Genomic DNA, 27,678 nt, shown 5'->3' on the forward strand with positions numbered 1-27,678 from the left:
AAATCATTAAAATTGAATCTTGATTAGCTACCAGTTGTGGAAAAAGGAAACAGTTAAGGAGAGGAGATTTTTCTCTTGTGATACATCATCCTGAAGCTGAAACCAGTAGCTCCACAGGAGACAAGACTTCTCCACACAATCCTCAACCTAGCACCAAACCTAACTTGCTTTACCTTTCCAGTCAACCACATGCCACACCATGACATCCATTGTCAGAAGAGGCACCTTCTTCCTCAAAACAGTTTACTGCCAATCACCACGTACATTTTTCACCACTCTCATAGCTGTAGCCCTCTCCATATTGCCCCACTCCACACTGAGTCTCCGTTGGCAGGGGGCTGGAGGGCACAGCACAGCTGGTGGGCCTTTGCTGGCCTTTGCACCTTCACTACCAAACAGGAAAGCTTGGCCACTGCAAAGCCATAGGGAATCCTAAAGGAAAAGCAGCCTGGAGGAGATGGCTTGTGCATGCCCTGTAGATAAGCTGGACGGGCTAACTGAAGAGCCCCAGACTGGCTCCGTCTCCCAAAGAGACACTCTCCAGCCAAAAAAAAAAAAATCAAAATCACATTGGCTAAAGAAGCATTTAAAAGCAAAAAAAAACCAAAACCCTAGTCCAGTTTGGATAATCTGTAATAGCTGAACCCATGGACATGCAGAGGATGTTTTTTGTTCCCTCAGTACAAAAGCCCTTGGTTTCCCCTCCTCCTCATTCCAGCATTTCCCCATTGGGGGTGTCACAGACAGTTCAAGGCTTCCCAACAGCGCAGACAAAATTGGGTTTTGCTGCCCCAAGGGCAAATGGTTAGGGGGCTGTGGGAACCAGGGAGATTTGGGGAGCCTTGAAGAGCTGGGCAGGCTGAACTTGCTGCCCCTGGAGGATGGCCAATGGGTCGCCCATCCAGCATCTCCGTGACCTGCTGCAGGCCGGTGCTTCCCTCTAGGGTTTGGCTTCCCAAGGTGTGACTTTGGCTCACAGGCTGCAGGGCAATGTCATTTTGATTCCCCAGGGCTCGCCTGTGCTACAGCTGGTGCTCTGCAGCATGTCAAAGACAGGGAGAGATTAACTCCTTTTTTAAGTATCTCATTACTGTGATATTTTTAAACACAGCTGGTCGAAAATTTTTCAGCAAAGCCATAAGTAAATAAATACTTTAAGGAAATTTCCTGCGATTTGAAAACTTTACCTACTGGTCTAGCCTTCATCAGATGGTATTCTCTCTCCAGTATGCATAAGCTCCACTTGCTTTTGCTTTCTCTCCCGTTAAGGACCAAATCCACTTAACTGTCACAAAAATGTCAAGATTTCACTGCCTGTACTGTTTGAGATTTTAACAACCACCCTCCTGACCAGTGCAGCAATCACATATTCATTTTTGTCCCACCTGATGACCTTTCATTTGCCTTGTAAATGGTGATACCACCTCCCAAGACCCAAAGATCCATACACCAAAACATATCTCCCAACCCTGTCTGCAAAATACTTCTTTTTGTGCTCCTTGGGAGAGAGATGACAGAACACAGCCAACTGGTACTCTGATTGGTTTTCCTCTTTTGCAGATCATCCCAAGTCTCATCAGCTCCAATGCCCCCATCCTAGTCAACTTGGTTTAGAAAGATATCAGGTTCTACAGCTGTGGACAACATTCAAAATTGCCATCTGTCATGACATCCCACATAAAATAAATAAGAAAGACAACACCACCCACCACCTTCTATTAGCAACCTGTTAAGGAAAGCAAATAGTCACCCACTTATGAAGAAGCCTGATATGGGAGGCAGCATTTCTATTCTAGCCCATCCCTGTCTGCCAGTGGCAGACAAAGCCTGTTTAGCAGCATCTGTGTAAGACTTCACTATTACGAAAAAAGCAAATAATGTCTTGGGGCCAGCTGAGAAAAAGGGCCCAACCATGACACTCTGCACATGGAGTAATGGAAGTGCTTGGGTCCAAAAGGCTGCCTTTCTACAGTACTCATTTTACCAGGAGTGTGCCCATTTAAACCCTCTTCAACCTTGGAAGAGATGGCTTGGAGCTCCCAGCCTCCTCACCCAAATGCTAACTCACTCCTTGTAGCCAAAAAAGGAAACAAATTCATGACCAAATAGCTTCCAGTATTTTATTTTTTTTCCAGGCTATTGTTATGTGACTGCAGTTGGAAGTAAGGGAAAGAAACAAACACATGACTGTGGTCACTGTCTGTCCTAGAACAGGGGAAGGTAAAAAAAAAAACCAACAAACAAAAAACCAATCCCAAAATCCAATCTTTGTTTTACATGTTTAGTCATTTTTGGAGAAAACTGTATGCAGTAAGGAAACCAGGAAGAAACAGCGACACCAGCCCCTGGGCCTCGGGGGGTGACAACATGAGAAGCAGAACAAAAATGAATCTACTCTTTTTAATGCAAAAAATCACCTTTGCTTGAGAAAAGGTGTTTCACAGAAAAGATCAGATCATCCTCTCCAAAGACTCACCCAGAAGTGATCTGGGAGAACACAGCAAACCTCTGACATTTGCTAACTTGCCTACCAGGAAAAAAAAAAGAAAAAAATTTAAAACTCTTTGGATCTTCCAAAGATCCTTACATTACTGTCCAGTAAAGGAACATAAGGAGTACTTGAGTCTCTTATTTTACAAAGACTCCTTTAAGACCTCAGTATTAGGTACTCTACAGAGCTACAATAAAAAGACATCCTCTGCCTCAAGGACATTTATCTCCAATTGCTTACAGAGACTGTCAACACTTTCTTTGAGAAGGGAAGTCTGTGACTGTCCCATAGCACCAAATATCCCTAGAAAAAACTTTCACTATTCAGTGCAAAGTCATCTGTAGACCAGCTCAGTCAGTATGTACCCTCCAAATTATGTTAAATACTGTCACTTGCTACAGACCACACATGCAATATTAGAAGTGGAAAGGAATAAGAACTTCCCTCCCTCCCTGCAGCAGCTGCGAAAACTCAGCTATATAAGGCAAATACAATCTCAGAATTACCAATAGGGAAATTATCAACCATTTCTTTATTTGGAAAATACCATACACTCTTCTAGGATGAAAGGCACTCAGTTTTGAGGAAATGCTGCTCCATGATTTTAAATCCAGTTGTGCAGCTGTCACACTCCGCCCTGGGATGGGTAAAGCAAGCTGTTCTCATATGGTCACATCCACAACATGCTGCAGGATTTAATAGTCCCTCATGGAAGAGATAAGCTATATAAACAGAAACTGTAACAATGGGACAAAAAGCAGCTTCCAGAATTCCCTCTGCAAGCCCAACAGGGAAACAACAATAATTTCCCCCTGTATTTCTCACCAGCTGAAGTTTGTCTGTTCCTCCGCTTTGCTTTGCCGATAACAAACAGCTGTCGGGAGTGTCCTTCCCTGTGCAAAAGGGGAACATATCCATTGCAGCCTCTGGAGCTTTGTACCCCAGCAAAACCTCTGGGCAGCCTCCGCTGTAAAAGCCACAGAGATACCTCTGCTGGTCTTACTAACTGGCTACAAGAGAGTTGCATGGAAAATGAGTCTTTTTTTGCAGCCCCCAAGTAGTTAAGGAGACCTTCAGAAAAAACACACAAGGACCCCCTGGTGGAAGCAATCTCTTGACGTCCACCCCCGATGTGCCTGAGGATCTTTATTTTAGGGTCTTCCTTCCCAACCCTTATCTACCACCAGCTTTTACTCATACATTTCTTCAGCAGAAAGCTCTAGAAGCCCAAGGAGGCAGGCTTCCAGATAAAGCTGTCGATCTGTGGCTCATTAACAGCTCACTGAGGCGTTCTGGCCTGATGCCCACATGCCCCTTGCAGATGCCGGCACCTCTGTGCATGCCATGTCCGCCGGCCCCGCTGCGCTGCTTCTCTGGCTGCGTGTAAGGAGACAGGTCAACACAAACCCCAACCCTCCCAGTTTGCAAAACACTGTGAGATCGGAAACGTTGGTGGAGACTTGAAAACATTGCCTTTGAATCCCTGAACCCCAATCCACCAGCCGGGGGGGGGGGTGGGAAAGAAGGGCAGGAGAGACGTGGCTTTCCTTTCAAGGACGGTATTTCTCCAGAATAACCTCTGGGGAGGCAGCAGCCCTGCCTGCAACTGCAGGCAGCCACCCTGCCCAGGCAAGGGCTCCCCGAACCCGCTCCGACACGCCAGCGCCCTGCACTTGCCCCGGGTCAGTGAGGGCTGGGAGCATCTCTCCGGCAGCAGGCTGGCGCAGCACCCCTTGTTGTTCCTTATCAGCCTTCCCCAAAACAAGTAAGGACAGGGGCATCTGGGATATGGCCCAACAAGCCTTTCTCAGCCCTGGCAACTGTTGTTGGCGGCAGGGACCTCAGGCAAGAGGAGAGGAAATTTAAGACAGAAAATGGGGAGAAAGGGGGTGTGAGGGCTGGCAGTGGCCCCTGCATCCTTTGGGAGGCAGCAGACATGCAGGGAACAGGGGCACACCAGCAGCCGCAGCTGCAATCCCATTCTCCCTCCCCATTGCGGGATCTGAGGTAAAAAAACCTCCCTGACAAAACTGAGAGGGATGCGTGTGCCAGGAGAGAGGAAGAGATTATTTCCCCTAAGCACAAGAAGGGCAGCACAAACCCATTTTTTGACACCTTCTCCATCCCATACCCTGCCTAATTCAGCTGGACAGAATTGAAGGCAAAGGCTATACTGGTGCCTCCTTGCAGTCTTTCATGCACAAGGAGTGACCTGGGACCAATGGAGATGGAAAAGCCACAACTGTGCAGCTGTCTGGCACCTCCCACCACTCCTCCACTCCCAAGGCACTGACAGAGCCAGGGAGAAACCATAAGGACCCCCAACACCTCATCCAAGATCTCTTCTGTAATTAAATTATTTATCTTGCAGAGGGCAGATCAAACCCACTTGCAAAATGGAGGAGAGTCCTGCTTCAGACAGGCTCCTCTCCCTGAAGAGCAGAGCAAGGAGTCATCTCTTCATCCAGCCACAAAGAGCCCTTGGCAACACTGTGTCATTAAAAACAAGATGTTTCAATGCATTCCTCTAAGCAAAAAGCCTCCTACTGCAGTTCAGGCTGTCATTCAGACAGCAGCAGGGCCTGGCCAGGAGCAGCCCCTCCAGGGGAGTTTGCCCACAGCTTTTTGCAAACAAACAGGTGCCAGAAGAGGATGCATATGCATCCCCACCAGCTCCCCAAAACAGTGCTGTAAGTCAGACAAGAAAGAAGGGGTGAAGGCACCTGCCCAGGTTTCACTGAAGCAATCCTATCCCCCTTGAGAGATAGTTCCCAGTTACCCCATCAAGCCAGGTTTTGCTGTTGTCCTGCCACTGGTGTTCACACAGCTGCTCCATCCTGGGCTACCTGTGCCTGCAGTGGTCGGGTTAGTATTCGGGTACCCCTGCGTGTCCCCAACCACACACTCAACATGGCCTGCAGCTCCTGGAAAGAGCAGCTCTGTAACCCTGCTCCTCCTCATCCCTCTTCTTGCACCTCCCTACAGTGTAAGGTACCTCTGTGCTGACCATGGAGAGGTGCGCAACGTCTCCTCTTGCTCCTGTGCCAAAGTGCAAGCAGCATCTGTTAGAGTTTACCCTTGACTTGTGTGCTGAAAGCCAGTGCCTCCAGAGCAGGAGGAGCACTGTTCCAGGCCCCCTGAGAAAGAAGGCACACAGTATTTACGTAATGAGATTGCTTTACTTGAGATTGCATGCTGCAAGCAAAACGCTTTTATTACGCTGGCTCTCTGCTCTCCCAGCTATCTTTCAAAGCACAATGCCGCAACTGAAAGCTTGCTGACAGGAAAGAATTAAAGTCATACCTGGCTCCTTTCCTTCCCCTTCAGCCACACGCTCTTGCTTTCCACCTGCCGCTCCCCCAGCGCCCCAGCAGACCTCCTGCTCATTTGCCTTCTGAAGACAGGCAGGAGTTTCAGCTCCACGAGGCCGGCTGCCTGCCCCAATACAAGGCATGCCACAGCGGCAAGATGCTACCAACAACACCTGCAGCACCAAGTGCCCCATTTGGGCAACCATTTACTGGAGCACATGAAGCCACATCACTCTTTATTGACTGATGTGAGCTGAGGGCTAAGGAACATGAGACTCTGCTATGGACAACTCTCAGCTTCAAGGCAGGTAACTCTCAGTCAAGCCCTAGCAATGCTTGACTTTGACCTCCTCTTCCAAAGAGCAGGGCAAGGTGGAGGATGGAGCACAGGACTGGGCATCAGGCAACACAGTGTCTGTACTAAGCTCCAGTCCTGACCTGCTGAGTCGCTCCAAGGCACACGTGTCCTTTTTCATGCTCTGTTTTTACCTCCTGTTCTGCATTTGTCTTGCTGTTTTGAATGGGGATGTAGGAACCATCTCCCATTACAAGTTAGCATGGTATCTACCATAGCTGGGTCCCAGGCTTGGTTAAAACTCGTAGACACAACTGTAATACAAATAATAATTTAGGTTTTGGAATACGGTGATGGGGGAAGATGGCGTGGCAGGCCTTTCGCAGGCCTTCATCCAGAAAGTCAATGTTAAGAAACCTCTACTTATCTTCAATGCTGGAGCTATGCAAAAACTGGGTTATGCTCACATTTTTGTGGCTGCTGAAATTTTTGCTTATTTGCTTGGTCACTAGTTTGGGAAATTTTTTAAAAGGTGGTTCTTTGAAGTGGCTCAGAGGTTAGGGATGTCCGAAGCTATCCCAGGGGAGACAGATTACAGGGTAGAGTGCAGGTCAGGCATCAACAATAAACATGGCTTGCCACTTTGCTCTTGATGTTGTTCTCTTTGTGCTCCTTTTCCCTGCTCCCCAAATTTGCAGTGCAGGCAGTCATGAAGAAAACCGGACAACTGTACATTTAGCAAGTATGTTCCCTGCCCTAACTGTCTACATGATGTAAACAGTTGACCCTTGCTGCCACAAAAGTCTACAGGCTTCATGATGCAATCAGCAGGATCCTACAGCTTGTATTGCATATTTGCGTACCAGGCAAGTACTTGTAGACTGGTGCCTGTCCTATGAGATACAGGGCTGGCTTATCCTGCTGCAGCCATATAAACCATACTGCTCTTCCCTAACGCTGTTCCAAACTGGCTACTCACCTCCCTGCCAAGAGGGGAGTAGGGTCAGCAAACACACACCCAGGCTCCAGCAGCTCCAGCCATACGTTGGTACTGACCTCCCTTCTCAGTATCCGTCACAGAGCTAATGGGCCGCATGGTCACCGAGCATAATTGACCACGATCCCAAGACCTTCTCCCTCTCTGCTGGCTGGGCAGCCACCTCTGGCAGGGCCTGGAGCTGGGATGCCAATGTGCTAAACTACTCTTGCAACATTCACCCAGAGCAGTAAGGTCTTCAAAAGCAACTAGTCCTTGTGCTGCCTTGGACTCTTTCTCTACAACATTGTGGAAGCATTCAGGCACAAGTTGGCATGCAACCAGGAGCTCTGCTCCTCACCTGCTGGGAAGCGAAGACTTTTTCCCTTCAGGCCAGCCCCAGACACCCCCAGAGCAACATCAGTGATGAAACAGTGATGACAGACACATCCAGAGCAGCTGGCATGCCTTTCTGAGGAGCCCTCCATGCTCCAGCTTCTCACAGCCCTGCCTCACCATACAAGCCTCCAGCTCCAGAGGTGGCTGATAACTACAAGCCAGGTACCCTGCTTGGCCAGCTGAGCGGCAGGGAAGTCCCCACAGGGACTCAAAAGCTAGTAGATGTCAAGCACTCCTCCTCCCACATCTGCCGTGGTCTGGCTGGCCATGCTGCAAGGCCCCAGAAGGAGTCAGTGATGGGGTGCTCCTCATTGGATTCAGACCCCATTACGGCTGGATAATTGGGTCATCGTGCTCTCCTTCTGCCCAGATGACTCTGGCTTAGAAGCTGCACTTCAACTGCTTGCAAGCCAAGATGTGCCTGATAGCCACTTTTGAAATAGAGTCCACTTCCATGCAGGAGTAAGTGGTCAGGACTAATTTGGGCAGCTGCTACACTGGTAACAGTAGGACCGTCCCACAAACCCACCAAGTGTGACCTGGTACTTAAAAGTAAGAGGAGAACTGTCTGGTCTCTCAATGCACAAGTCTCACTGACTCTCCACCACATCATTAAAGTCACCCCAGGTGTTTTTGAAAAATCCCACCCACTGTGTTTTTGAAAACATCTCTTGACACTGGGACTCAAACCCACCCCTTCAATCTGACACTGCTTGGGTTTGTTAAACAAGCAGCTTTCTTTTGGGGGAAAAAAACCATAAAAATCACATTCCCATCACCATTCGGGGGCCCAAAGGAATCTCTCACTGACAGCGGCAGGCTCTAAAGAAGCGGGGCCAGCTAGTCCTCTTTACCACCCACGGCCAAGGAACGTGCAAGCAGGCACCACCTTCCTGCCCCAGAGGGGGCTGCCATCCAGCGGAGGGCTGGAGCGATGAGCACGCTCTCCACGTCAGCTACAGCTCAGGGAGCAACTTAGGACAGAAGGCACTAGATGAAGTAAATTATTATTCAGCATCCAGAATACTATTGGCTTCCAAATAATTGTCTATTTGTGTGCGTGCATGCACAAGAATCCTCACTCCATGGTCTCTGCCAGCATATTCCCAGCGCTGCGACTCTCCAGGGACAAGGCCCATACTTGTATTCAATCTCAGCTTTGGATCTCAAACACTAAGGTTTCAGATTTTGTTTTAAAAAACATTTTCTCTGGCAACTGGGCTGTTAATGGATTTGATGTTTTTGCTCTCGCCTCCTCCCTACCTTTAAAAGCTTGGCACCAAAGGGCTTCTTTGAAGATAAGGCCAAATTTGCAATTTAAGGGGAGGAACTTCATAAAGCTAGACGTGAAGGGATGGAGAGGAGGAGGGGAAAAAAAAAAAAAGAAAAAAAAAAACAACCCAGGAGCCACTTTGCCTGTTGAGATGTACACTGTACAGTACATAGGATTACAATGGCCTCTCTGTACCACCACTGGCTGGAGCCATAAATTTGCTGCAGCTGCAGTGCTACTACCTACGCTAGACTTCCCAAGGGTCACGCTCAGAGAAGGGCTTCTCTACAGCCACACACCCAGCCTACCCTCCAAACCAAAAGCATCACGCAGCCCTTACAGAGCCCACATCTACCCAGCACACAAGGGCGGACATCCCCAGAGGCAACCACAGGAGCCTCCCATTGGGCTGCCAATGCTGCAGGAGGCTCTCTGCCGAAACCAACTGTGGTCCTTACCAGAGAGGCTTTTTGAGGGCCAGCAAACCCATGGTCTCCCTCGATCTGCAGCCGACCTATCCTCAACACCACAAGGAGGCAGGGAAGTGCCACTTACAGGTTTTGCAGGTGGAGAGCTGAGGCGAAGAACAAGCAACCTGCACCTACCTAGGGGGAAAATCTGTGACGTAGAGGAGAACCAAACCTAGCTCTCCTCACATCCCAGGCTTGTGCCCTAAAACACTGGCATCACTAAGCAAGGTGGCTTAGTACATAAAAGTGCCAGGATAAATTACACTGACATTATCAGAGGAAGCTGCATTTTGCATATAAATGCTATATTCTAGGCCATTGTATTCACATTTGAGGTTTATTTCTCAAAAACTACCTCAATAGGTTTATATCACCACAAGCTTTCTTAACCACACTCAGCTCAACACATTAATTCACAGGGCTTTGCCTAACCTGTCCTTTTGTAAGTTAGAAGAAAAATAAAAAGCCAGTTCATTTCGGTATTTGAAAGCTGACACCACCATTCTGACAGAGATCTTTACACCCTTTTCCTCTCCACTCTTATGATTTAAAGAACAGCAGAAGGGCCTGATGCACAGTTTTAGATGCACAAGCTTGTTCAGACTCACTGACATTGCAACTAGTGAACAAGTCATTGCATTTGGCATCGCCCCAGGACTGTGGCTCTGCATGAGAGCTAGCTAATCTCTTTGCCAGAGTGGACCTTGTAGAGCCAAAATGGCATCACCGCCACGGGGCTCAGGGTGAAAGACTTACTGCCTACGCCAGGCACAGAAGTTAATGAAAAATGACCGGTTTCCAAAACACCATCTGGCTTTCACAGGCATATATAGTGACACCACAGCCCAAAACCTCTGTGAACTCGACAAAAGTGGGTTTTCATAGGGGCAACACGCTGTGGTGTGGTTTGGACTCTGCCCAGCAAGCCTCCAACCCGCTGCATGGGCACAAGGTGCAGTCGCCATCCTCACGTCTAAGGGAAGAGCTCAGGGAAGGGTTTCGACCACTGGGCAGCAGCTTCTCCAGAGCAGCTGAGCAGAAAGCAAGGGTAAAGTTTGGCCCTCACCTCTGTGCTGGCACACTGCCCACAAGGAGGGTGAAGAAGCTCGAGCACGTCCCACATGCTCCCTGAAGCACATTTCCCTCCATCGATCCCACCAGAGACAAAATAAATTGGCACTGCCTCTTACTGAAGGGCTCCTAGAGCACACAACGGCAGCCCCGAGAGCCCCTCTCAGGCACCCTGCCTGTGTTGTGCCAGGTGCTCTGCTAACAACCCCATCAAGCACAGCTGAGCCTCCCATCCCATTTGTCCCTTTGCAGGGAAGAAGAGAGTACATTTTAATAAAAGGAGCATGCAACATCCTCAGGGCAGGGATCTGTTGTTCCCTGTTTATGTAGAAAGCCTTGCACCGCCTGTGGCAGCTTTGGACTATGCAAGCACCAAGTGGTGTTTTTTTCTCCCTGTAAGAAATATCTTTCTGAGCTCTCAGCCGACTTGCTTCCACTGCATCCACACTCCTCTTGCTTAGCTTCCCATGGACGCTCATACAGCTGGAGCACATGCTGCTGTGGAGAGTAGATTTTAAAAAACTCTTATGTGCAAATATGCATACGAAGCAAATTTTGAAAGCTTCCTACCCTGCAAGCGTTCTCTCCAGAAAACCAGCTTCAAGCACTATGTTCAGCCAACAATGCACCAGAAACAATGTTGTATGATTCAAGGCCAAGATGAACTAAACCAAATACCAGAAAATAAAAAAAGATGCTTGTGATACCTTTTGTTGAACAATTACCCAAAGTACATTTAGAAAACTGGAAGATGATATTCACCCACATTCTACCTAAGGACCTGCAATTCGTTTATTCATTATTCTCATCAAATTGTTTTCATGGCCTAGGAACTGGAATATGTAACAACTTCTTAAACCAAGACTGACCACAGGAGCACCAAAATACACAGCAGCAGGTTTTTCCCTCAGGATATTTTCAGTCTAACCAGAAACAGGAAGTCTCCGAAGATTTTGCAAGAGAGCTTTTTCCTTGCGGGATATCCCATCCCAACCATAGACTTCACACTGCAAAGTTTCTAGCCTGGGAGGTAACGGTTTAAACCAAGAGATTTGCAAGCCTTGGTCTGTAACATGCCAGCAGTAATACATCGAGCCATCTTTGCACATTAAAGAATTGCGCCTCATACCTCCGAGGCACTCAGCATCAGGCATTAAAACAGCCAATAGACCATTATTTACTGCCAAATAAACTTTTGTTAACTCAGAGTTACACTGGGCTACTGCTGCTGTAACTTCTTGTGGGCTTAGCAACTCAGCTGAGACTAACTGGGCCCAAGGTCTTTAAAAACCTACCTGCAGGCCAACCTGGGCTAAAACAACCAACGTTGTCCCAACACACGCTTCCCTGCCACTGCCCCCCCAGTTCATAAGGCACTCAAGGGGGGGTTTTGAGGAGACAGCCCATCTTTGCCTGGGAAAAAGGAGTGATTTTGGAGGCATAGAGGTGCCTCTCCAGCCCTGCAGCAGTCCCAGAGAAGCTTGGCACAGCAAAACGGGTCCTGTCCTCCGTGGTGTGCCTGAGCTCTGCTCTGAGAGACAGAGGGGTAGGTGCTGGTCGGCTGACAAGAGTCAACGTGGAGGGCAGTATCTGCCCCACTGGCACAGGGTTTAGCTCCATTTTCTGTGTGGGAAAACCAAGGCTGTGGAGAAAATTCTTTAAGCTCACACAGGGCATTTGCATCTGCTGAGGGCCCAGCCCAAACAACTCCACATCCAAACCCATACTTCCATCTGAAGAGTGTCTTTCCTGCCCTGTCACCCACCTCCCCTCCCACAGCCTGGGCAGAAGTAATAGTGTTGGGGTTTTTTTTCTGTGCATGGTACCAGACTGCGAGGTTTCTGTGCTCCTGAGGGCATCCAACTCAGGAAGAGGCCAGGAAGCGCTGGCAGGTAGATTTATTAGTGTTTTAGTCAAGTATTCAGTAACACTGATGAGAAACTACAAAAATTCAGGTCTGCCCTAAATGGATTAGTTTTCTTAACTCAGGAAGCTTCCCCTCTGCATCACTGGAGAGGATGGGGACAAAGCAGGCTGCTCGCTTCATGGCCCCACCTGCAATGCTCCCTGCTTGGCAGGAGGCTCCAGCCAGCTCCCAAATGGCCAACTCTGCTGGCCCTGGGCAGGTGGAAGGAGCTGTACAAGCAGCCTGGAAACTGTGGAGCTGCAAGTTGGTGCTGAGGGCTTGGAGGGGTCTGTCTGCTATTAGTTTTGAGGACAGAGCAGAACTTCAAGGAGTGAGGGACACTGGGCAATGATTCCCCTGTCCTTCAATGGAGCAAAACTCCAAGCTGGGAGTCTCACACCCAAAGGGCTGGAAAGAAATCTGCAAACACCAGCCACTGGGTTTCACTCTGCAATCTTTAAGAAACTCTCATTCTGTGCTTCTGTATCATGTCAGTAGAAGCTACGGAAACGCTGTATTGTCCAGACCGTAGGGATACAGAGCACCCATAAGACTTACATGCCAGTTTGGGGCACACACATTCACCTGTAATACTACTTCTCTGCGCCAAGCAGAGAAGAGATGCGTGTGGATTCAGCTATTTGTACTGGGATATCTCTCAAAGAAAGGTCCTGTGGGTGTACGCATGTATGAGAGAGGGAGAAAACTGAACTTGCCTTTCAAATCTGCACAGGACCCTTGTGCACCCTTCAGATGAACCTGCCTCATTTTCCCCAACGGGAACCACACCAGAAGGGAGGACTGCTCTGTATCTGACTTCAGCCCTCGCACAAAACACCTACTGGGACCTCATCTGCGTTGTACCTGCTGGATGAGTCCCTGTAATTGTGTCTAGAGGGGAGGGTTAAGAAAAGTACATGGAACGAAACTCCATTTACTTCTTGTCAGAGAATATCATGCACCCAGCAGGAAGCTCACAGCTCTCCCTAATTGTGCTATTTACTTCAGAAGATCCCAAGATGACTCCTATTAGCACAGGAAGTTATTTCACCTTCATTTCTTTAGGTCACTTAAATAAACAGAACAAATCTTCACTGCAAACCCATGATGTGTTTCTGCTGAAATCCCTTCTGGAGCCATAAACCTCAATATCCAACCCATTAAATAAAAGTGTGTGCATATATGTATATATGCGTAAATATCTAAGAACCCTCCTCTAAACATATGCACACTGAGGCAGTTAGTTTCAAAAGAAAACTAAGATAAAATCCTACTTACAAAACGCCCACATTCTTCTAATATTTTCCACAGAACTTTTTTAGCCCATGGGAAAAGAAACTTTAATGGCAGATTGCAAATGAACGTATCAAAAAGACACCACGTTAGCGGTGTAGAAATTAAGACAACTGGGCACCAAGAAAAACAAGCAATTTAAGACATGCCAGGAATTACGCGCGGGCGCACAGTGTGTGTGTGTGTATTCCTGTTATCCCACTCACATAATGCTACAGAGAGGTCAAGAGAGTTTCTTTAAAACAAACAGCTGACAAAAAAAACCCTTTAATAGACCTGAACTGCCTTTCCCACAATGCCAGTGAAATAACACTTGGGGTACCAGAATTAGTTGGGGAAGTGCCCAAAAATACAGGATTTGTATTAAATACCTTTTGTCAGTCAGGAGTACTGGGAAAGGTTTGTTATTATTTTTCAATGGAATTATTAATATCTTTAGAGTACTTTCAAAAGTCTCGTTTGGACACAGGTACAAATTCCGCATCCCACTTTCTCCCCAAGACATTTTCTATTTCCAGTTACCATCCAGAGGATCTGCCAAAGTTACAGTCCAAGCTGCAAGGCACGCACGCACAAATCCTACAGCATCCCACCACCGAGCAGAAAATTACTTCCCCCGACCCAAATCGCTCCTCATCCTCGCACCAGGGTTAAAAACTCGACAGTCGCACAAGAAGAGGACAAAAATTTTACTCGCAGATTACCCACCCCTGCTTTCCTGTGCAGCAGCAGCACCAGCCCCTTCACAGGGCACAAACCAAAATGCCTTCGCATCTGCAGGACCTGGGTCTCGCCTGCAAACTCCCATCAGCTTTTGACAAGACTTGGAGCAACGGAGGATGAACCCGGGTGTTATTTTGCACAGCTTCTCCCTCTCCCTCTCTCCGACCGCGCACCGTCCCCTCCTCGACTAGCCGGCGGCGAGGAAGGGGCGATGTCGGGGACCAAGTTTTCGGGGAAGTTTCAGGCAAGCGCCGGAGCACCGCGGGGTGTGTGCACTGGGCCCTCCATTAACGCCGCCCGAGCGAGGAGGAAGAGCTGGAGGGAAACGGCCGAGCCCCTCCGCATCTCACCTGCCTGACTGAAAACAAGCCCCGTACTGGTGGGGACCTGCGGGACTCCACTCCTCCCTTGTCACGTCTCCCGCGTCCCCCCTTCCTCTCATCCCCACACCAACTTCCCAAACTCTGACACAAAGATTGGCCGCCGCCGCCGGCTGAAGAAGGGGGGAAAGCCCTGCGCCCCGCCGCCCGCCACAGCCGTCCTCCCGGCCCCCTCGCCAGCGACGCCGGGCCCGGGCCCGGGCCCCCTTCGCTTCACTCACCGCGGTCTCCGGTGGAGCAGGCGGGGGAAACACAAAAGATGCCCCAAACGAAGGGAAGCAACAAAGAAGCTTAACTCCAGGAGCTGGGAACTTCCAGGCCGGATCTGCGGGGAATTCAGCACACACACACACAGAGAAGAAAAAAAAAAAAAATAAGGAAAAGTAGAGGGGGAGAGCCTGGTTTCGGGGGGAAGGGGAAAGTGGGGAGCCCTTGGTTTGGGGGTGGTGGTTGTGTTTTTTCTGCGGGTTGCCGCTGGGGATGGGGGGCCGCGCAGAGCTCAGGCGCGGCGGGAGGAGGAGGAGGAGGGAAGAGGCGCCGGGATGCGGGAAGCCAGACCCTCCATACGGGAGACGGCTTTTGGATGACTGAACTCCCAAACAATTCCCTGCTCTGGCTACTCCTGCCTCAGAGCCTCCCTCCTCCCCTTCCCCTGAGGAGGAGGGAAGAAGAGGAGGAGCCAGAGGAGGGAGAAAACGCAAAATAAACTCCCTTCCCCAAAAGGCAGGCAGCAGCCGTACCTCGTCCCCTGTGTTGTGCCCCCCGCTCACCCCCCCCCCCCCCCGAACACTAACCGGCATCATCTGGCCGGTGCCTACCCCCAAAGGAGCCCGCCAGCACCCGCAGGGCCCCTCTCCGCCGCCCGCCACGCTCCCCCCGGCAGGCGGAAGCGGGAAAGTTGGGCCGAAAAGTTTGTCCCGGGCGGAGGGAGGCCGCCGCGCCGGCGGCGGGGTACGGGGTCGGTGGGGCCGCGGCGGAGGTGGGGTGGCAGCCGCCAGGCCTCGCTGACTGAAGCGGCTGTCCCTGGCGGGCCCGGCGGCTCACGGAGTCCCCTGGGTGCCCCCGCACCAGCGGCTATCCCGCCTCGTCCTGGCTGTGAAAGCAGACAGTGACGGGGCCTTGGGCAGTCATTAGTTGTAACGAAACGGGCTGCTGCTAAGTATCGCTTTGTGGCAGACCTGTTGGGAGACCTTCCCCTCTTCCCAGGAGGGACCAAGGCCAGAGAGTTGCATAGAAACTGCTCCAACCACCTGTCGCGCTTTCCTGGGAATACCTTTTCTGTACGCCTGTCCCTACACCGCCAGGCACCTGCTGGAACGACTTAGGAGCGACCATATGCAAGCACTGCCTCAGCTCTAGGCAAGCCCTCTCATCACGTACATGCCTCGGTTTCCCCAGTTGTGCAGCTCAAGTTCAAGCATCTGTTTAGCTGCCACAGAGGCATGACTGATGTTTGTGAGGGGATCTGAGGTGCTTTCCCTGCCTGGCATCACCCACAGCCTCATTCCCTCCAGGAGAGGGTTCCCCTCCTGTTTGCCCGGTCGTGGGACCCAGGACAGACCATCTCGATCAGGACATCAAGACACCTGAAGCAAAAGTGAAGGCAGGGAAGGAGAGAAGGAGAAGAAATGACTATGTAAATGCAAAACATTGCATGCATCCAGGTTAAATAAGATGCACCCAAATGTTTATTTCAAGTTGCAGTTTTCCCCCAAAGTGCCGGGGGAAATTCATTCTGCTAAATTCAATGAATTCATTTTGCTAAATGAAGACAGTCCCCTCCCATGGTGGTCAAACAGTCTATGCATGATTTTAGCCAGCTGGTTTCAAGAAAGGTGACTGACTTCTTCTCTCAACCCATAATGTGTGCAGCTTCTCTGGAGGTGACGTGGAGAAAATCGAGACAAGAAGGAAAAGATCTTTTCTTCTAACTGTCCCTCCTGGCAGGCACTTGCTCTCAGGGAACGCGTCTCGGGCACAAATTTTCAGAAAAAGCAATGACACTACTCCCTGGGATTAAACCAAACCAGCTCCTGCTCACTGCCTCCCCCCACATCCAAAAAGGATGAATACATGCCCCAAAACATAAATTTACCCGGAGGTGCAGGGAAATCATCCATCTTTCAAAGCCCTTTGATAAAGACTAGCTTGAACAAATCTGCTGTCACTGAAAGGTCAGGACAGGTTTCTCACATCTTTGCCATGCACAGAACATAGATTATAAACACTACCTGTAGTTTCTAAATCTGAAGTCCTTCAGGTAGAGAAGAAGGTGAAAGAGTTAAAGCTTATCCTCATGTCATTATTAGGTTTCAGAGTTATTCCTGCTTAGCGGCACTGTAGGGGGGCCTGTGCTCCTGGATTACCCATTTCTCATGCATAAGGATGATTTGAAGGATTTGAGGTTTTTTATATTTGGGTTTGGGTTTCTTATTTCCTTGGTTTATGACAGGGGTACTGAAAATGTCAAAATCAATTTTTTCTACAGGGTTTCTTGAGTTCCAAGGGAATATGTATTGATGGCTCTTCAACTTGCATTTGAATGGGGAGGCTTATCAGGTTGAACACAAACTTCCTTCCTCTGCAATGTTAACTTTGCTGTCTAATTATCTTTTAAAGAACTGTTTCCCAGATTCCGAGTTTTTCTTTACGCTGCTCAGTAATGCAGTCCTCAGGTGCTAAATCCATATGTAGGCACCTCACTAAGTGGCCTAATTTTTACAAGTGCTGAGACCTCTAGCACCTGCCTCATCTGAAAAACAGCGGTTTCCTAATTTAGAGCAGTCGTAAACTGTCCTAAATTAAAACAGGAATTGAATTAGCCCTGAATAGTTTTAGGCTTACAGAGGTGGGAAGAAAGAGGCAAGGGAGCAGAATTAGAGCTACCTTGTGCAAAGAAGTGCCCTAGGGCTTGTTTAACACTAGGGAAAAAAGATTGCAGCCCTGCAGGATTACATTCCCGTTTTATCCCTGGGGAGGAGGAAACTCGAGGCACAGCAGTGCCCTTGGTACTCTGCTCTTCCCACCTGCCCCAGTTGTTAATGCTGGAAGAAATGCCTTGGGAACAAAGCAGGATGCCGGTTCGTGCGGCCACATCCCCTCACCATCCACGGACAAGCCAGTGGTAGCCCTGCTTGTAGTTGCCCTGTTACTATGCCAGGGATGCTGGCTCTAGGCTGGCACCCGTTTATTTCCAACTACCCACCAGAACTGACTTCTGGGTGCCACTGGCCTGGCTGAAGCTCAAAGTAGTGTGAAAGCCAGGGCAGTAACCAAGCACAAGCTACAGTCTGGGGGGGTACCCATCCCCCTCAGGAGGTGCCAGAGCCCCCTGATCTTCAGCTTGTCCAGATTGGCCCTGTCCCTCTCCGATCCCGGGTGAAATTCCCACTGCTGCTGCCGTCGGATGCAAAGGCTCCTCCTCGGGGCCGGAGAAACTCCAGCTGTTCGATATTGTGCGGAGCAAGGCGGGGGGCATGGAGGGACTCCGCATGAAAGGGCGAGCTCAAAGGAAACCAGACCCTGGCATGTCGGCACGATGCTCAGTGGGTAACAGGCTCAGTTAAATTTGCTCATTCAGCCAGCTAAGAGGGAGAGTTTTCTCATCCGTCCTGCTATGTTTAATTCATCCACACATGCCTCCCAATTACGGCAGAAGTAATAAACAGAAAGGGATGTTGGGAGCGGGGGGAGAGCAGTCCAGGCCCCAGTCCTCAAACCTAAGAACCCCAAAAAAATGTGAGCTGCACACTGCCGGAGTCTGTCGTCCTGGGAGGAGTTCATCAGCACACCTGGTTCCGAGTCCTTCTGAATTTTAGCCCAGATTCAGGCTTGGGTTTTGTTGTTCGGTTTATTTTTCTCCAGAAATGCACACTGCAGGAGGTGCGTGCGCAGAGTGATGCTTTCAGGTGTCTATGCCTGGTGCCTGAGTTAGGCAAAACTCCCAACAAAAATCAGTGTGGCATCGCTACCTCCATGGAGGCTCCCAGGCTCACCCCCAAGTTTTAATAGCTCTGAATCTTTGCAAAAGCGGCAAATTGATGGGGGGAATTGGGCTATGGAGCCAAAGACAAGATAAAGAAAAAGCTCCTTCACAGAGTGAGTTCAGAGCTGTCTGGCCATATTTTGGGTGTTTCATGGTGAGCTTGGTGAAGGGAAGAATGAAGAGGCCATGACTAGCTCAGCCCCAGCAGCGGTTTGAGGGCAGCAGCCACGGTCCAAAGTGACCAAATAGTCATCCCACGTGCAGTGTAGAGGAGAGGGGAAAGACTCACATTAGGAAGGGACGTGAATGGGAAGCCCCTGGTTCAAAGGAGTTTCAGCATGAGTTTTGCTTTGTTTACCCTCTTGTAAAGCTATTTGTTACTTTGATAATCCATAGGAAATGGGATCATTTCTCTCTCGGCATGTCAAATTAAATAAACAAATAAAACCTTGTTTGGCTGGTGAGAAGCTTAGAAAGAAAAGTGTATTTGTACAGGGATTCAGGAACTAAGCATCTTTCAGGAGCAGAAGATTAGGAAAGAAATCAGAGAAACAAAGGGGGAAGTGATTCAGCCATCAAAACTCAGAGCGCCAAATTAAAGAGGGGGGGTGGGACAGGAGGACAAGAGATAGGGCCTGTCTATATTAGGAAATCTGTGCTGGTGTAAACTAAACCAACTTGATGTCAGTTTAGTTTTACCACTAGGGTCCAAGCCAGGGACATAGACTCAGTTGTGATGAGCTCACCCTGATGTCAGACAGAAATGTCATACGTTCACTGAGATTTATTTCAGAATATATACATGCGTTTGCACACGAGGGGTAACGTATATATTCTGAAATAAAATAAATCTCAGTGAACTGGTGCTAGCTCTGCTTTCTGTTGGAGAAGAGTTGGCAACAGGACAGTTTTACTGGTACAATTCCTATTTCAGACACGGTAAAAATAATATAAAAGAAACATATCTCTGCAAAGGTATCATTCTCCTTTTGCGCAGTGATAGGTATATTTGTATAAAATGTGTTATATATGGGTACAGCTGTGCCTGTGGTCCATACTATGTATCTATAGGGGATGTTGTAAAGAACTACCATTCTGTTTGTAGTGTGTTCATCGATAATGAATTATTTGGACAATCAGTGGGCTCACAGGTCTATGAAATGACCCAGTTTGGGTCCATGTATTTCCTTGTCTTAAAATGTTCAGGGATCAGTAGTCAGAGAGATCTCCTTGTGTTTGGGGAGTGCTTTACAATGTCAGACAACATTTTGGGCAGAAGGCTGGGTCTTTAAGAAAGGGGTTTGTCCATTGGAAATTATCAAATGCAATGAGTAAAAACCTTTTGTTTGAGTAAGGACCTCAGACAAATGCTCTAAATAAATAGCCTTTTTCCCCCTAGGATCCTGCTTTCTTCCTCAGAACTTAGCAACAACTCTTCTACAGTTTAAAACTTCTCATGCAGTGAAAGCCAATGCAACCACATTTGTGATCCTGACCACACACCTCACTGCCGGTGCTGGATGGGGGAAGTCCTGAGACTGGATACAAGAGCACCATGAACCTCCCATGTAAAGAAAGAGGTAGTTCTGGTAGAACATGCCCTCCTGCCTTTGGGCTCATGACCAAAATCCATGTCAAAGTAATGATAAGAAATGTTCCCGAGATGGATAGGACATAAAAACAAGACCATGCGCGTCATCTTTTACTGTGACAATGTTGCTAGGTGCTATTAAATAGGTGTTGTGTTTTGCTCCAGAGAAGGTGACATTTCAGCAGCAGGCAAGCTTATTCAGGTCCTTGAATGGAAAATTATTTGGAAACTTTAGGATGTATGTGCAGTGGATAGACAGGATAGGATGTTATAAAGTAGTTCACCCTTCCAAGTGGAGATGGAAACTTAGGCAGTAGGTGCTGAAAATAGAGCTTTCACGGGTAAGATGCAATAGATAGGATGGATAATTTCAAATTAACATTGGAAATCTCAAATCGGAGGAGATATATATAAATGTATATATGCAATACAGATAAAGTGTTAGGATATAGACTCACATTATGTGTATGCACACACATCTGCAACATCCCCTGCTCATGGTAAATCAGGAACTTTTTTTGGTGCGTGCACACCTTCAGCTAGGAATCATAGCGAGGAGTGTGAGACATTTGTGCAGTATTGGGTTAGGTGGCTTTTATCAATCCGGTTCCCCTGCTATCTGTTTCCAGGCTTGCAGAGGTTTATTGGAAAAAGTAGTTAGCTTCTTCTCACGTTAGATGAACCACTTCTTTTCTCTGAGGAGACTCTGCATGGAAACCTGGTGCTACAGTAGTCAATGGGACTCTTATTCCCGTCAGTACAGACTTCACTGGGTTTAGAATTTCACACTTTTCACTGCTTCCCTTAATCTGAAGTAAGTTATTGAGGGTTTACAGACATCAACAGTCAAGATACGGAGGTATCTTAAAGGTGTTCCAGGTTAATGCTGAAGGCTGAAAAGATCCCTTTAGCTGGAGTGCAGTCCCTGAGTAATTACACCTATGTGAAATAGCTACCTGTCATGTCTATCAACAAGGGAGCTTATGTTTTAAGGCAGGCAGATCTCCCTTTACATCCCATTCTCTCTTTGTTGTAGTCCATTTATTCACCTATTATTTACCTATAATCTCTCCTCCTTCACCACTTTCCCACACACCTGTTGCCTTTCCTTCTTTCTTTTTCATTGCCTATGGCTTGTTCTACCCCATCCCCTGAAACAGCCCTCAAACAAGTCCTTAACTTCAGCAAGTGAAAAGGTTGGGGTTCCCCAGCCTCCTGGGCCCCCACTAGCCCTGCATCTGTCCCCATGCCCCCCCACCCTGCCCATCGCCCACATCCTGAGCATGAAAGCCATCCGGATTAATCCGGCACAGAGCACATTGTGTGAGAGTCATGACAGGCTCACTAAGGCGTGCAGTGCTGATAAAAGGCAGCTCTGATGGGCTCTGTCAGGGATCCCAGAGAAACAGCGTGGAAAAAATCTGCTGACCAACATCCCAGCCTGGCGGCCGGGGCCTGGAGACAGCCGGGCACCGAGGGGAGTGCGGGGAAGCCCCCACGGCGATGGCAGGTCCCGCTCTGGGCTCAGCCCCTGGGGAAGCCCCAGGGCCAGGACACGAGCCAGTGCTTCCCAGTGCCCTGAGGGCAGGTGAGAGCTCATGGGGGCAAAGGAGGGCTGGTGCCAGCCGTCAGCTCCTGAGGATGCACCCCAGGAAAACCTCCCTCTCCCCAGAGGGCCCACCTGGCCAGAGGACGTTCCTGACCTCCCAAGCAATGTCAGAGGTGTCACCCTCCCTAAATCTAACTTTTCCAGCTACGGCCCTGCAGCTAGCGCAACTGGGGGAGCCTGCAGGAGGCACTGCCCCGAGACAGGGCTGCTCCTTGCCGCTCTCCTGTCTAACTCAGTTAGACACACACACCTCCCAAAACATCATTATGCTACCAACCTGCAGCTTCTCTTTTTTTGTTCATTATTCCTTGTGTGACCCTTTTATATCATCCCCAGCAATATCCTCAGTTCTCCAATGTTAACCCTTGCAGACACTGACTTCTCAACCGTTTTAAGTCCCTCTCCTTTGGGTCAGTCTGGCTATGCATTGCCTGTCTGCAGCATCCATTTAATCCTCTTCTCTCTACTTTTACATGATGTCTCCGCTGAATACTCTCACCCTACTGCAATCTGGAGACTGTGCAAAAGGCAGAAAGAGCTGCTTTTACAGCTCTGTGCCTCTGTGCGTATATGCCCTGTTTTGTCATAGCATTAGGCTGTGCACACGTACGCTTCTCTTGCATTTTAAGAAACAGGATGGCAAAGCACCTGCCAGTCATTTCTTTGAAACTTTAGGAACCAGGTGTCCTTTTAGAAAAAAGAATCACAGCTGATACCAAGGCCATGGTGCTCAGGAATTTACAGTCTCTGAGAACAAGGGTTAGATGAACTTTAATAAGTTATGTATCCTGGTGTTTCTGATCCTTTTTTAATCCAAAGAAAAAACCTAACCTTTCAGGGAAGAAAATAGAAATTCAGAGATTCTTTCATGCACTGATACCACGCAGCAGCCTGTGGTTATAGCCAAATAAAAATCAGGCTAAGCTTTGAAATTCTGCATTTTTATTTCTACCAGCTGCTTTTATTTGTCGCCATTTCATTTGACTGCATGTGTTAGATATTGAGTGAGGCGTGAGCGTATGGGCGGGAATTTGGAGAAGGATGCTGTAATCCACTTGCAGACCACCTTCTGAAGTCTTGCAAGCCGTCAGCACTCAAAATACTCACGATCTAGTCTGCCTGCTGCGTGTCAGACCATGCTAAACCCAAAACCCATTTAATCCCCTTTCCTGCCTGATGTAAGCCATACCTAGAAGCTTCTTGTGGAAGGCAGAACAATGGCTTAGGGAATGGATGTCAGCTGCAATCTTTTCTCTACAACTTAAATTTTGCACTGACATAGTTCATCCCATTACTTCTGATTCCAATATTTTTGGACCACCCCTGCTTAGCATTTACAGGTCTTTGATCCTCTCTGTTGGTCAGACAGATACACTGGGTCTGGGCCCAATTCTTCCTCAGTTAGCTGGGCATAAACGCCGCTGAATTCACACCAGCGTGGATGCAATGTAACATGAGAAGTGTGTGAGGCCCTTTATTCTTTCAGCCTCCCCTCGTAAATCAGCTCCCACAGCAGCACCTGAAGTCATTTTCTCAAGACCAAAGCATGCATGGAGAAGTTTTTGTCTAGAGTCTAGGGAGATCAAATGGTCTCAGAAGGTTTGCTGTTCCCTACCAGTGCTGCAGGCAGCTGGGCCAGGGTCGCTGAGCATGAGGACCATGCATAGCACAGCTCAGCGCCAGGAGGAATCACGGAGGGAGCACGTTAAGCAACCGGAGAAATTGTAGCTGCTTCTGCTTGTTGCGTTGACAGAGCAGTGTGAGCTCAGCTGAGGGATCAAGCGTAATCATATTTCTGTTTCATCTCAGCAGAATACAGAGACAGTTTATCTGCCTAAGAAGTTTCAAGTTATACTAGCTTTCTGGTAGTGGAACTTTCCCATGAGACTGAACTGCTAAGCAGCTTTTCTTTGGTGGCCCTTTCTACAGTGCCTTTCACATGAACTGGAACAAGAGTGAATTCCCCTCCCACCAGTGACATGTGCAGCTCCTCATATCTCTCTCGGTGGGAGAGACAAAGCCAGGAGATCCCCGGCAGCTCTTACAGTGTCTGTATGAGGGATGAGCCAAATTCTGGTCCTAGCGTGGTATTGTGACTCTAAACACACGATACCGAGCGGTACCAAAATTGCCGAGTGCAGTCATGCTATGGCGCACATCACCCCGTCGCTCGCCTTCCTTTGCAGCTGCCTCCACCTCAGCCCCTCCTTGTCCAGCTCTCCTTTCCCTCTCAGGGACAGTGCTCTCCCTGCCACAGGAGCAAGAGGAGGGACTGGAGGCAGGTCTCTTCGTGTGCCATCACTGAGGTAGTCCATCTGCAGGGTCATGGCACATACCAAAAATGTGAAAAATGGGAGAGTAGAGCCAGATTAGGGGTACCTATACCCCAGGAAGATGGAGCGAACGGCAGCCCTGAGGTCCCCAGCATCACCTTATGCCACTGTTTCTTGGGGGTGTGTTTCTTGTGGGGAACTTCACATTTTCTAAACTGGTGCCAAATTCTTCTTCCTAGAGCGCCTCTAAAGATTTTCACCAACCAAAAGCCAGGTCCCAACCCCCTGCCTCCTGCTGAACGCCTGCTAACTGCTGCTCAGAGGACAACAACCTTCCCATGAGTGAGTGGCTGGGCTACCCACAGGGGAAGCACGGCATCAGTATAAAACACAGCACAGCTTGGCCAATTTAGTTATTGCTACCACCATTACAAAAATAAACACGTCCCTACCCAAGAGATATTCGTGTCAAAGATGTTTTTTTTAATAATATATTTGGGGAAAAGACCAGAAGCTACCGTGCTTTCCGAAAGACAAATCTGACTGGTGTCCTATGACCTGCCAGAGCTGTGATTTTCTAAGGACCCCAAAGGAGCTGAATTTCCTGATTGAACTTAAGTGGGATTTGGGGGTGGGGGGAGTGATATTCCCTTGAATATTCAGACAAATACTCCTCAGACGTCTCTCTTCTGCTTGTCACTCTTTGCCCTGTTTGTTTATTTTTTGCACTTCTCACAGCCCGGACAAGGCAAACAGGCTAGTCTATTGTTGGTGTGCATCTCTTTCACTGCAAGATTTGTTTATGTCTTAGCACAGTGATGCAATATTTGGGTTGAACGCTTCAAGGGGGAATGTTTATAGAACTAAAAAAATATTTCCATTTGATTTGTTTATAGGAAGTTTTTTCTTGTGGTCTTGGGTTTTGAAAAGGCCTTTGCATGTTTTCTTTTCCGCCTCCCCCACTCCTTCTCTGCAGATTTGAAGTTTGGAGCCAAATTCAGTCATGATAATGCCATGACTGACTCTTTAGGTATTTCTACCATGCTCAGCACTACACCACTGGAGTATCTTCATCCTGGCCTCCTAGCTCTTCTCAACGGTGTCACCCTTCCCATGCACCGAGGTTCCCAAAGCCCCTCTGCAGGGCTGGGGGGTTTCCAGCCCTGGAATCCAACAACTCCCCCTTGCTCCTGAATTCCCTCTGACCTGGGCCAGCCCTCAGGCAGAGCAAGCTACACTACGGGGGAGAGTTGGAAGAGTTAAATGGGAACGTCGCTTAGAAGGAAAAACAAAAGAGTAATAGGAAAGGCATCTTCGTGTGACCGAGGGCTTAACCAAAACCAGGCCTTCTCCCTCCACCCCAGGCGGGAAAACAAGGGAGTACGTGCAGGCAGCCACCAGCAGAGCGTGCGCGGGTGTCCTCCTCTGCCTCCGAGCGTGTAGGCAAGGCACAGCCACTCGCAACCAGAGGGAGGGCAGATGCTCGCCTCTGCGGCCCCCAGGGCATGCAGCCTCCCTCGTCTTGGCACAGGGTGCACTTCCCACCGGCCACAGCGCTGGCACCCTTCATTGTACACCCGCTCCCCCCTTTCTGCCCCTCTCCCGCCTACTTGGTGTTCCTCACCCGGAGGAGGCTCCTGGATGCTGTTTTGCACCCTTTGTCTCCAGGCACTGAGTGCCCAACTGCTCACGTGTTTGGAAACATGGAGTACTGCAGGAGCACCTCCTTGTCACACTGAGCGGATAAACAAGGATGCTGAAAGGACGCATGTCACAGTTTCTGCCCTCACAGAAAGTGTTTCGGTGGCTCTGGTTTTGGGGAATTTATGACGTCTCCTGCCACAGCTTGCTAGTGAAAGGCATGGACGGGGTGAGAGGAGGTGCAGGCTTTCTCTCATGCCTTGCATTTCTGCCTCCTTATACCAAAAGCAGAGAGGGCAGTTGCACAGAGTCCCTCCAGCCCCTTCACTGTCCTACTAAGCTATCCTAACATCATCCGTTGCCAGTCCTGTTTCTCTTGGCAGGATAAACTATCACCACCTTTGCCTTGATGTACATGTGTCTACCAGGAGGAAAACAACAGAGAGCACAGAATATAATGACACATCCCAAACTCTTTGAACCAACAAGTATTATCGGCCCTCAGCATTTCTCCCAGGCACCCCCACACCTATGTCACCACAGTTTCAGGGCTGAAAATCTTCAGAAGGTGGCTGGCCCCTGAGCCCAGGTGCAGGTCACTTTCCATGAGCTCACTAGCCAGCAGGGCTTCACAGACCATCGTCTGGCAACAGCCGGTATAGGAAAAATTACTCTTAAGAGATGTTTCCAGCTACTTCCAGCTGCTGCCTGCACAGGAATAATATGAGATCACTGCCTCAGAGGAAGCCTTGGCTTTCCCAGCCCCTGGCCATCAGCAGGTGGTCCTGGAAAGTGGAACAGCCTGTGTGCGCTGTGGCAAGGGGGATCTGGCATCTGGGTACTGGGATGAATAAATAAAAGCCGTCCCCTCTTGCTTTGCCGGCTAGTGGGCTCTCCCGCACAAGCAGACTGCGATCGGTGTTTGGTTTTTCCCTGAACGCTCCTAGCTCGACACGCGCCATTTCAGAGGCATGCCAGCCACCTGCTGCCAGCAGTCCCCCGTAGCCCTCGGGGTCCTGCTTCCCAGCAGACTGCTCCATCACCACAGAGGGGCCCAGGACAGCCCCTGGCTCCCCCACTCCCACCCTGCCTTCTCCCCAAAGCTGAGATCTTGCAGAAAGGAAAAGCAGAGGAAATGAAGAGGCTGGCTCCAGCCCCTTTCATAAGGCAGGGAAAGGAGGACAAATTAAAGGACAATGCACAGCCTGTTTTTCTGCAGAGATGAGAGGGAACAAGTGTACGGATTGCCAGCACAAGGATGCTTTCAAACTCACTCTGACAGTCACCTTCTCTAAGGGTCAGCAATGTCTTAATCCCTCAGAGACATGCTCTGTGACAGCGCCGTTGTGCCCATGAAAGAGCAGGACCTTTCTGGGAACACGAAGGCCACACTACAAGTATGTTTGCTCTGTCCTGTTAGCTTGGGACTGTGGAGCCTCCTTGTGCATCCATGCGCCCTAGATCAAGCTGGCAAGGGAGCAGGGGATGCCTTGTGTCTCTGCTGAGAGTAATACCAGAGGTTTCCTCAAAGATATCTACAAAGCTGGGCAAGGAAAACTGAGGAAAACATATTTTCTGCAGAGTCCTGGGTTATGAGAAGTATATTGTCTGGGGCTTGTGTCTACAACACACATATGGGCCATCGTAACTAATAGTGCTAGTCTATCTTGGCTCTTCAAGTGTAAGACAGATACCACATCATCGTGTTATTAGGGATTTTAGCGCACTGGGAGCCAGATGGAGCAGAGCACCAAAGGAAGAGGAGGGCAAGCTAGACCAAAGTGCACTTACAGACACCATAACCACAAGCCTTGGTTTGTGAGGGAAAACCAGGAGGGACATTACTTGCAAGCTGTGGCTAACTGCACACCTTCATGACATCTTGGTACCTGCTTGGACCCGATAACCGCATCCTCACAGGAAGGAAGGTCTATGGGTCACATCGACTTGGTACAGTAACTATGTCCCCTGCAGATGGCTATTGCACATCT

The 27,678-nt window shown here is 49.1% G+C and overlaps 1 protein-coding gene across 6 annotated transcripts in view; it reads right to left on the bottom strand.

The window, feature by feature from the left end:
- The window catches only part of BOC (BOC cell adhesion associated, oncogene regulated), a 57,803-nt gene extending 42,604 nt beyond the window's left edge, over nt 1-15,199 (bottom strand). For 4 of the 6 annotated variants that reach the window (XM_075765926.1, XM_075765910.1, XM_075765918.1 and 1 more), the window contains exon 1: nt 14,810-15,199. The gene's annotated coding sequence lies outside the window, so the exon portion shown is untranslated. Of the gene's footprint in view, nt 1-3,316; nt 3,336-14,809 lie in introns of those variants that run through there. The other 2 variants (XM_075765940.1, XM_075765934.1) reach the window with 2 other exon arrangements.
- Between the last annotated feature and the right edge of the window lie 12,479 nt (nt 15,200-27,678).

This window comes from Balearica regulorum, chromosome 1 (assembly GCF_011004875.1).
Source record: "Balearica regulorum gibbericeps isolate bBalReg1 chromosome 1, bBalReg1.pri, whole genome shotgun sequence".
NCBI classification, from domain to species: Eukaryota; Metazoa; Chordata; class Aves; order Gruiformes; family Gruidae; genus Balearica; species Balearica regulorum.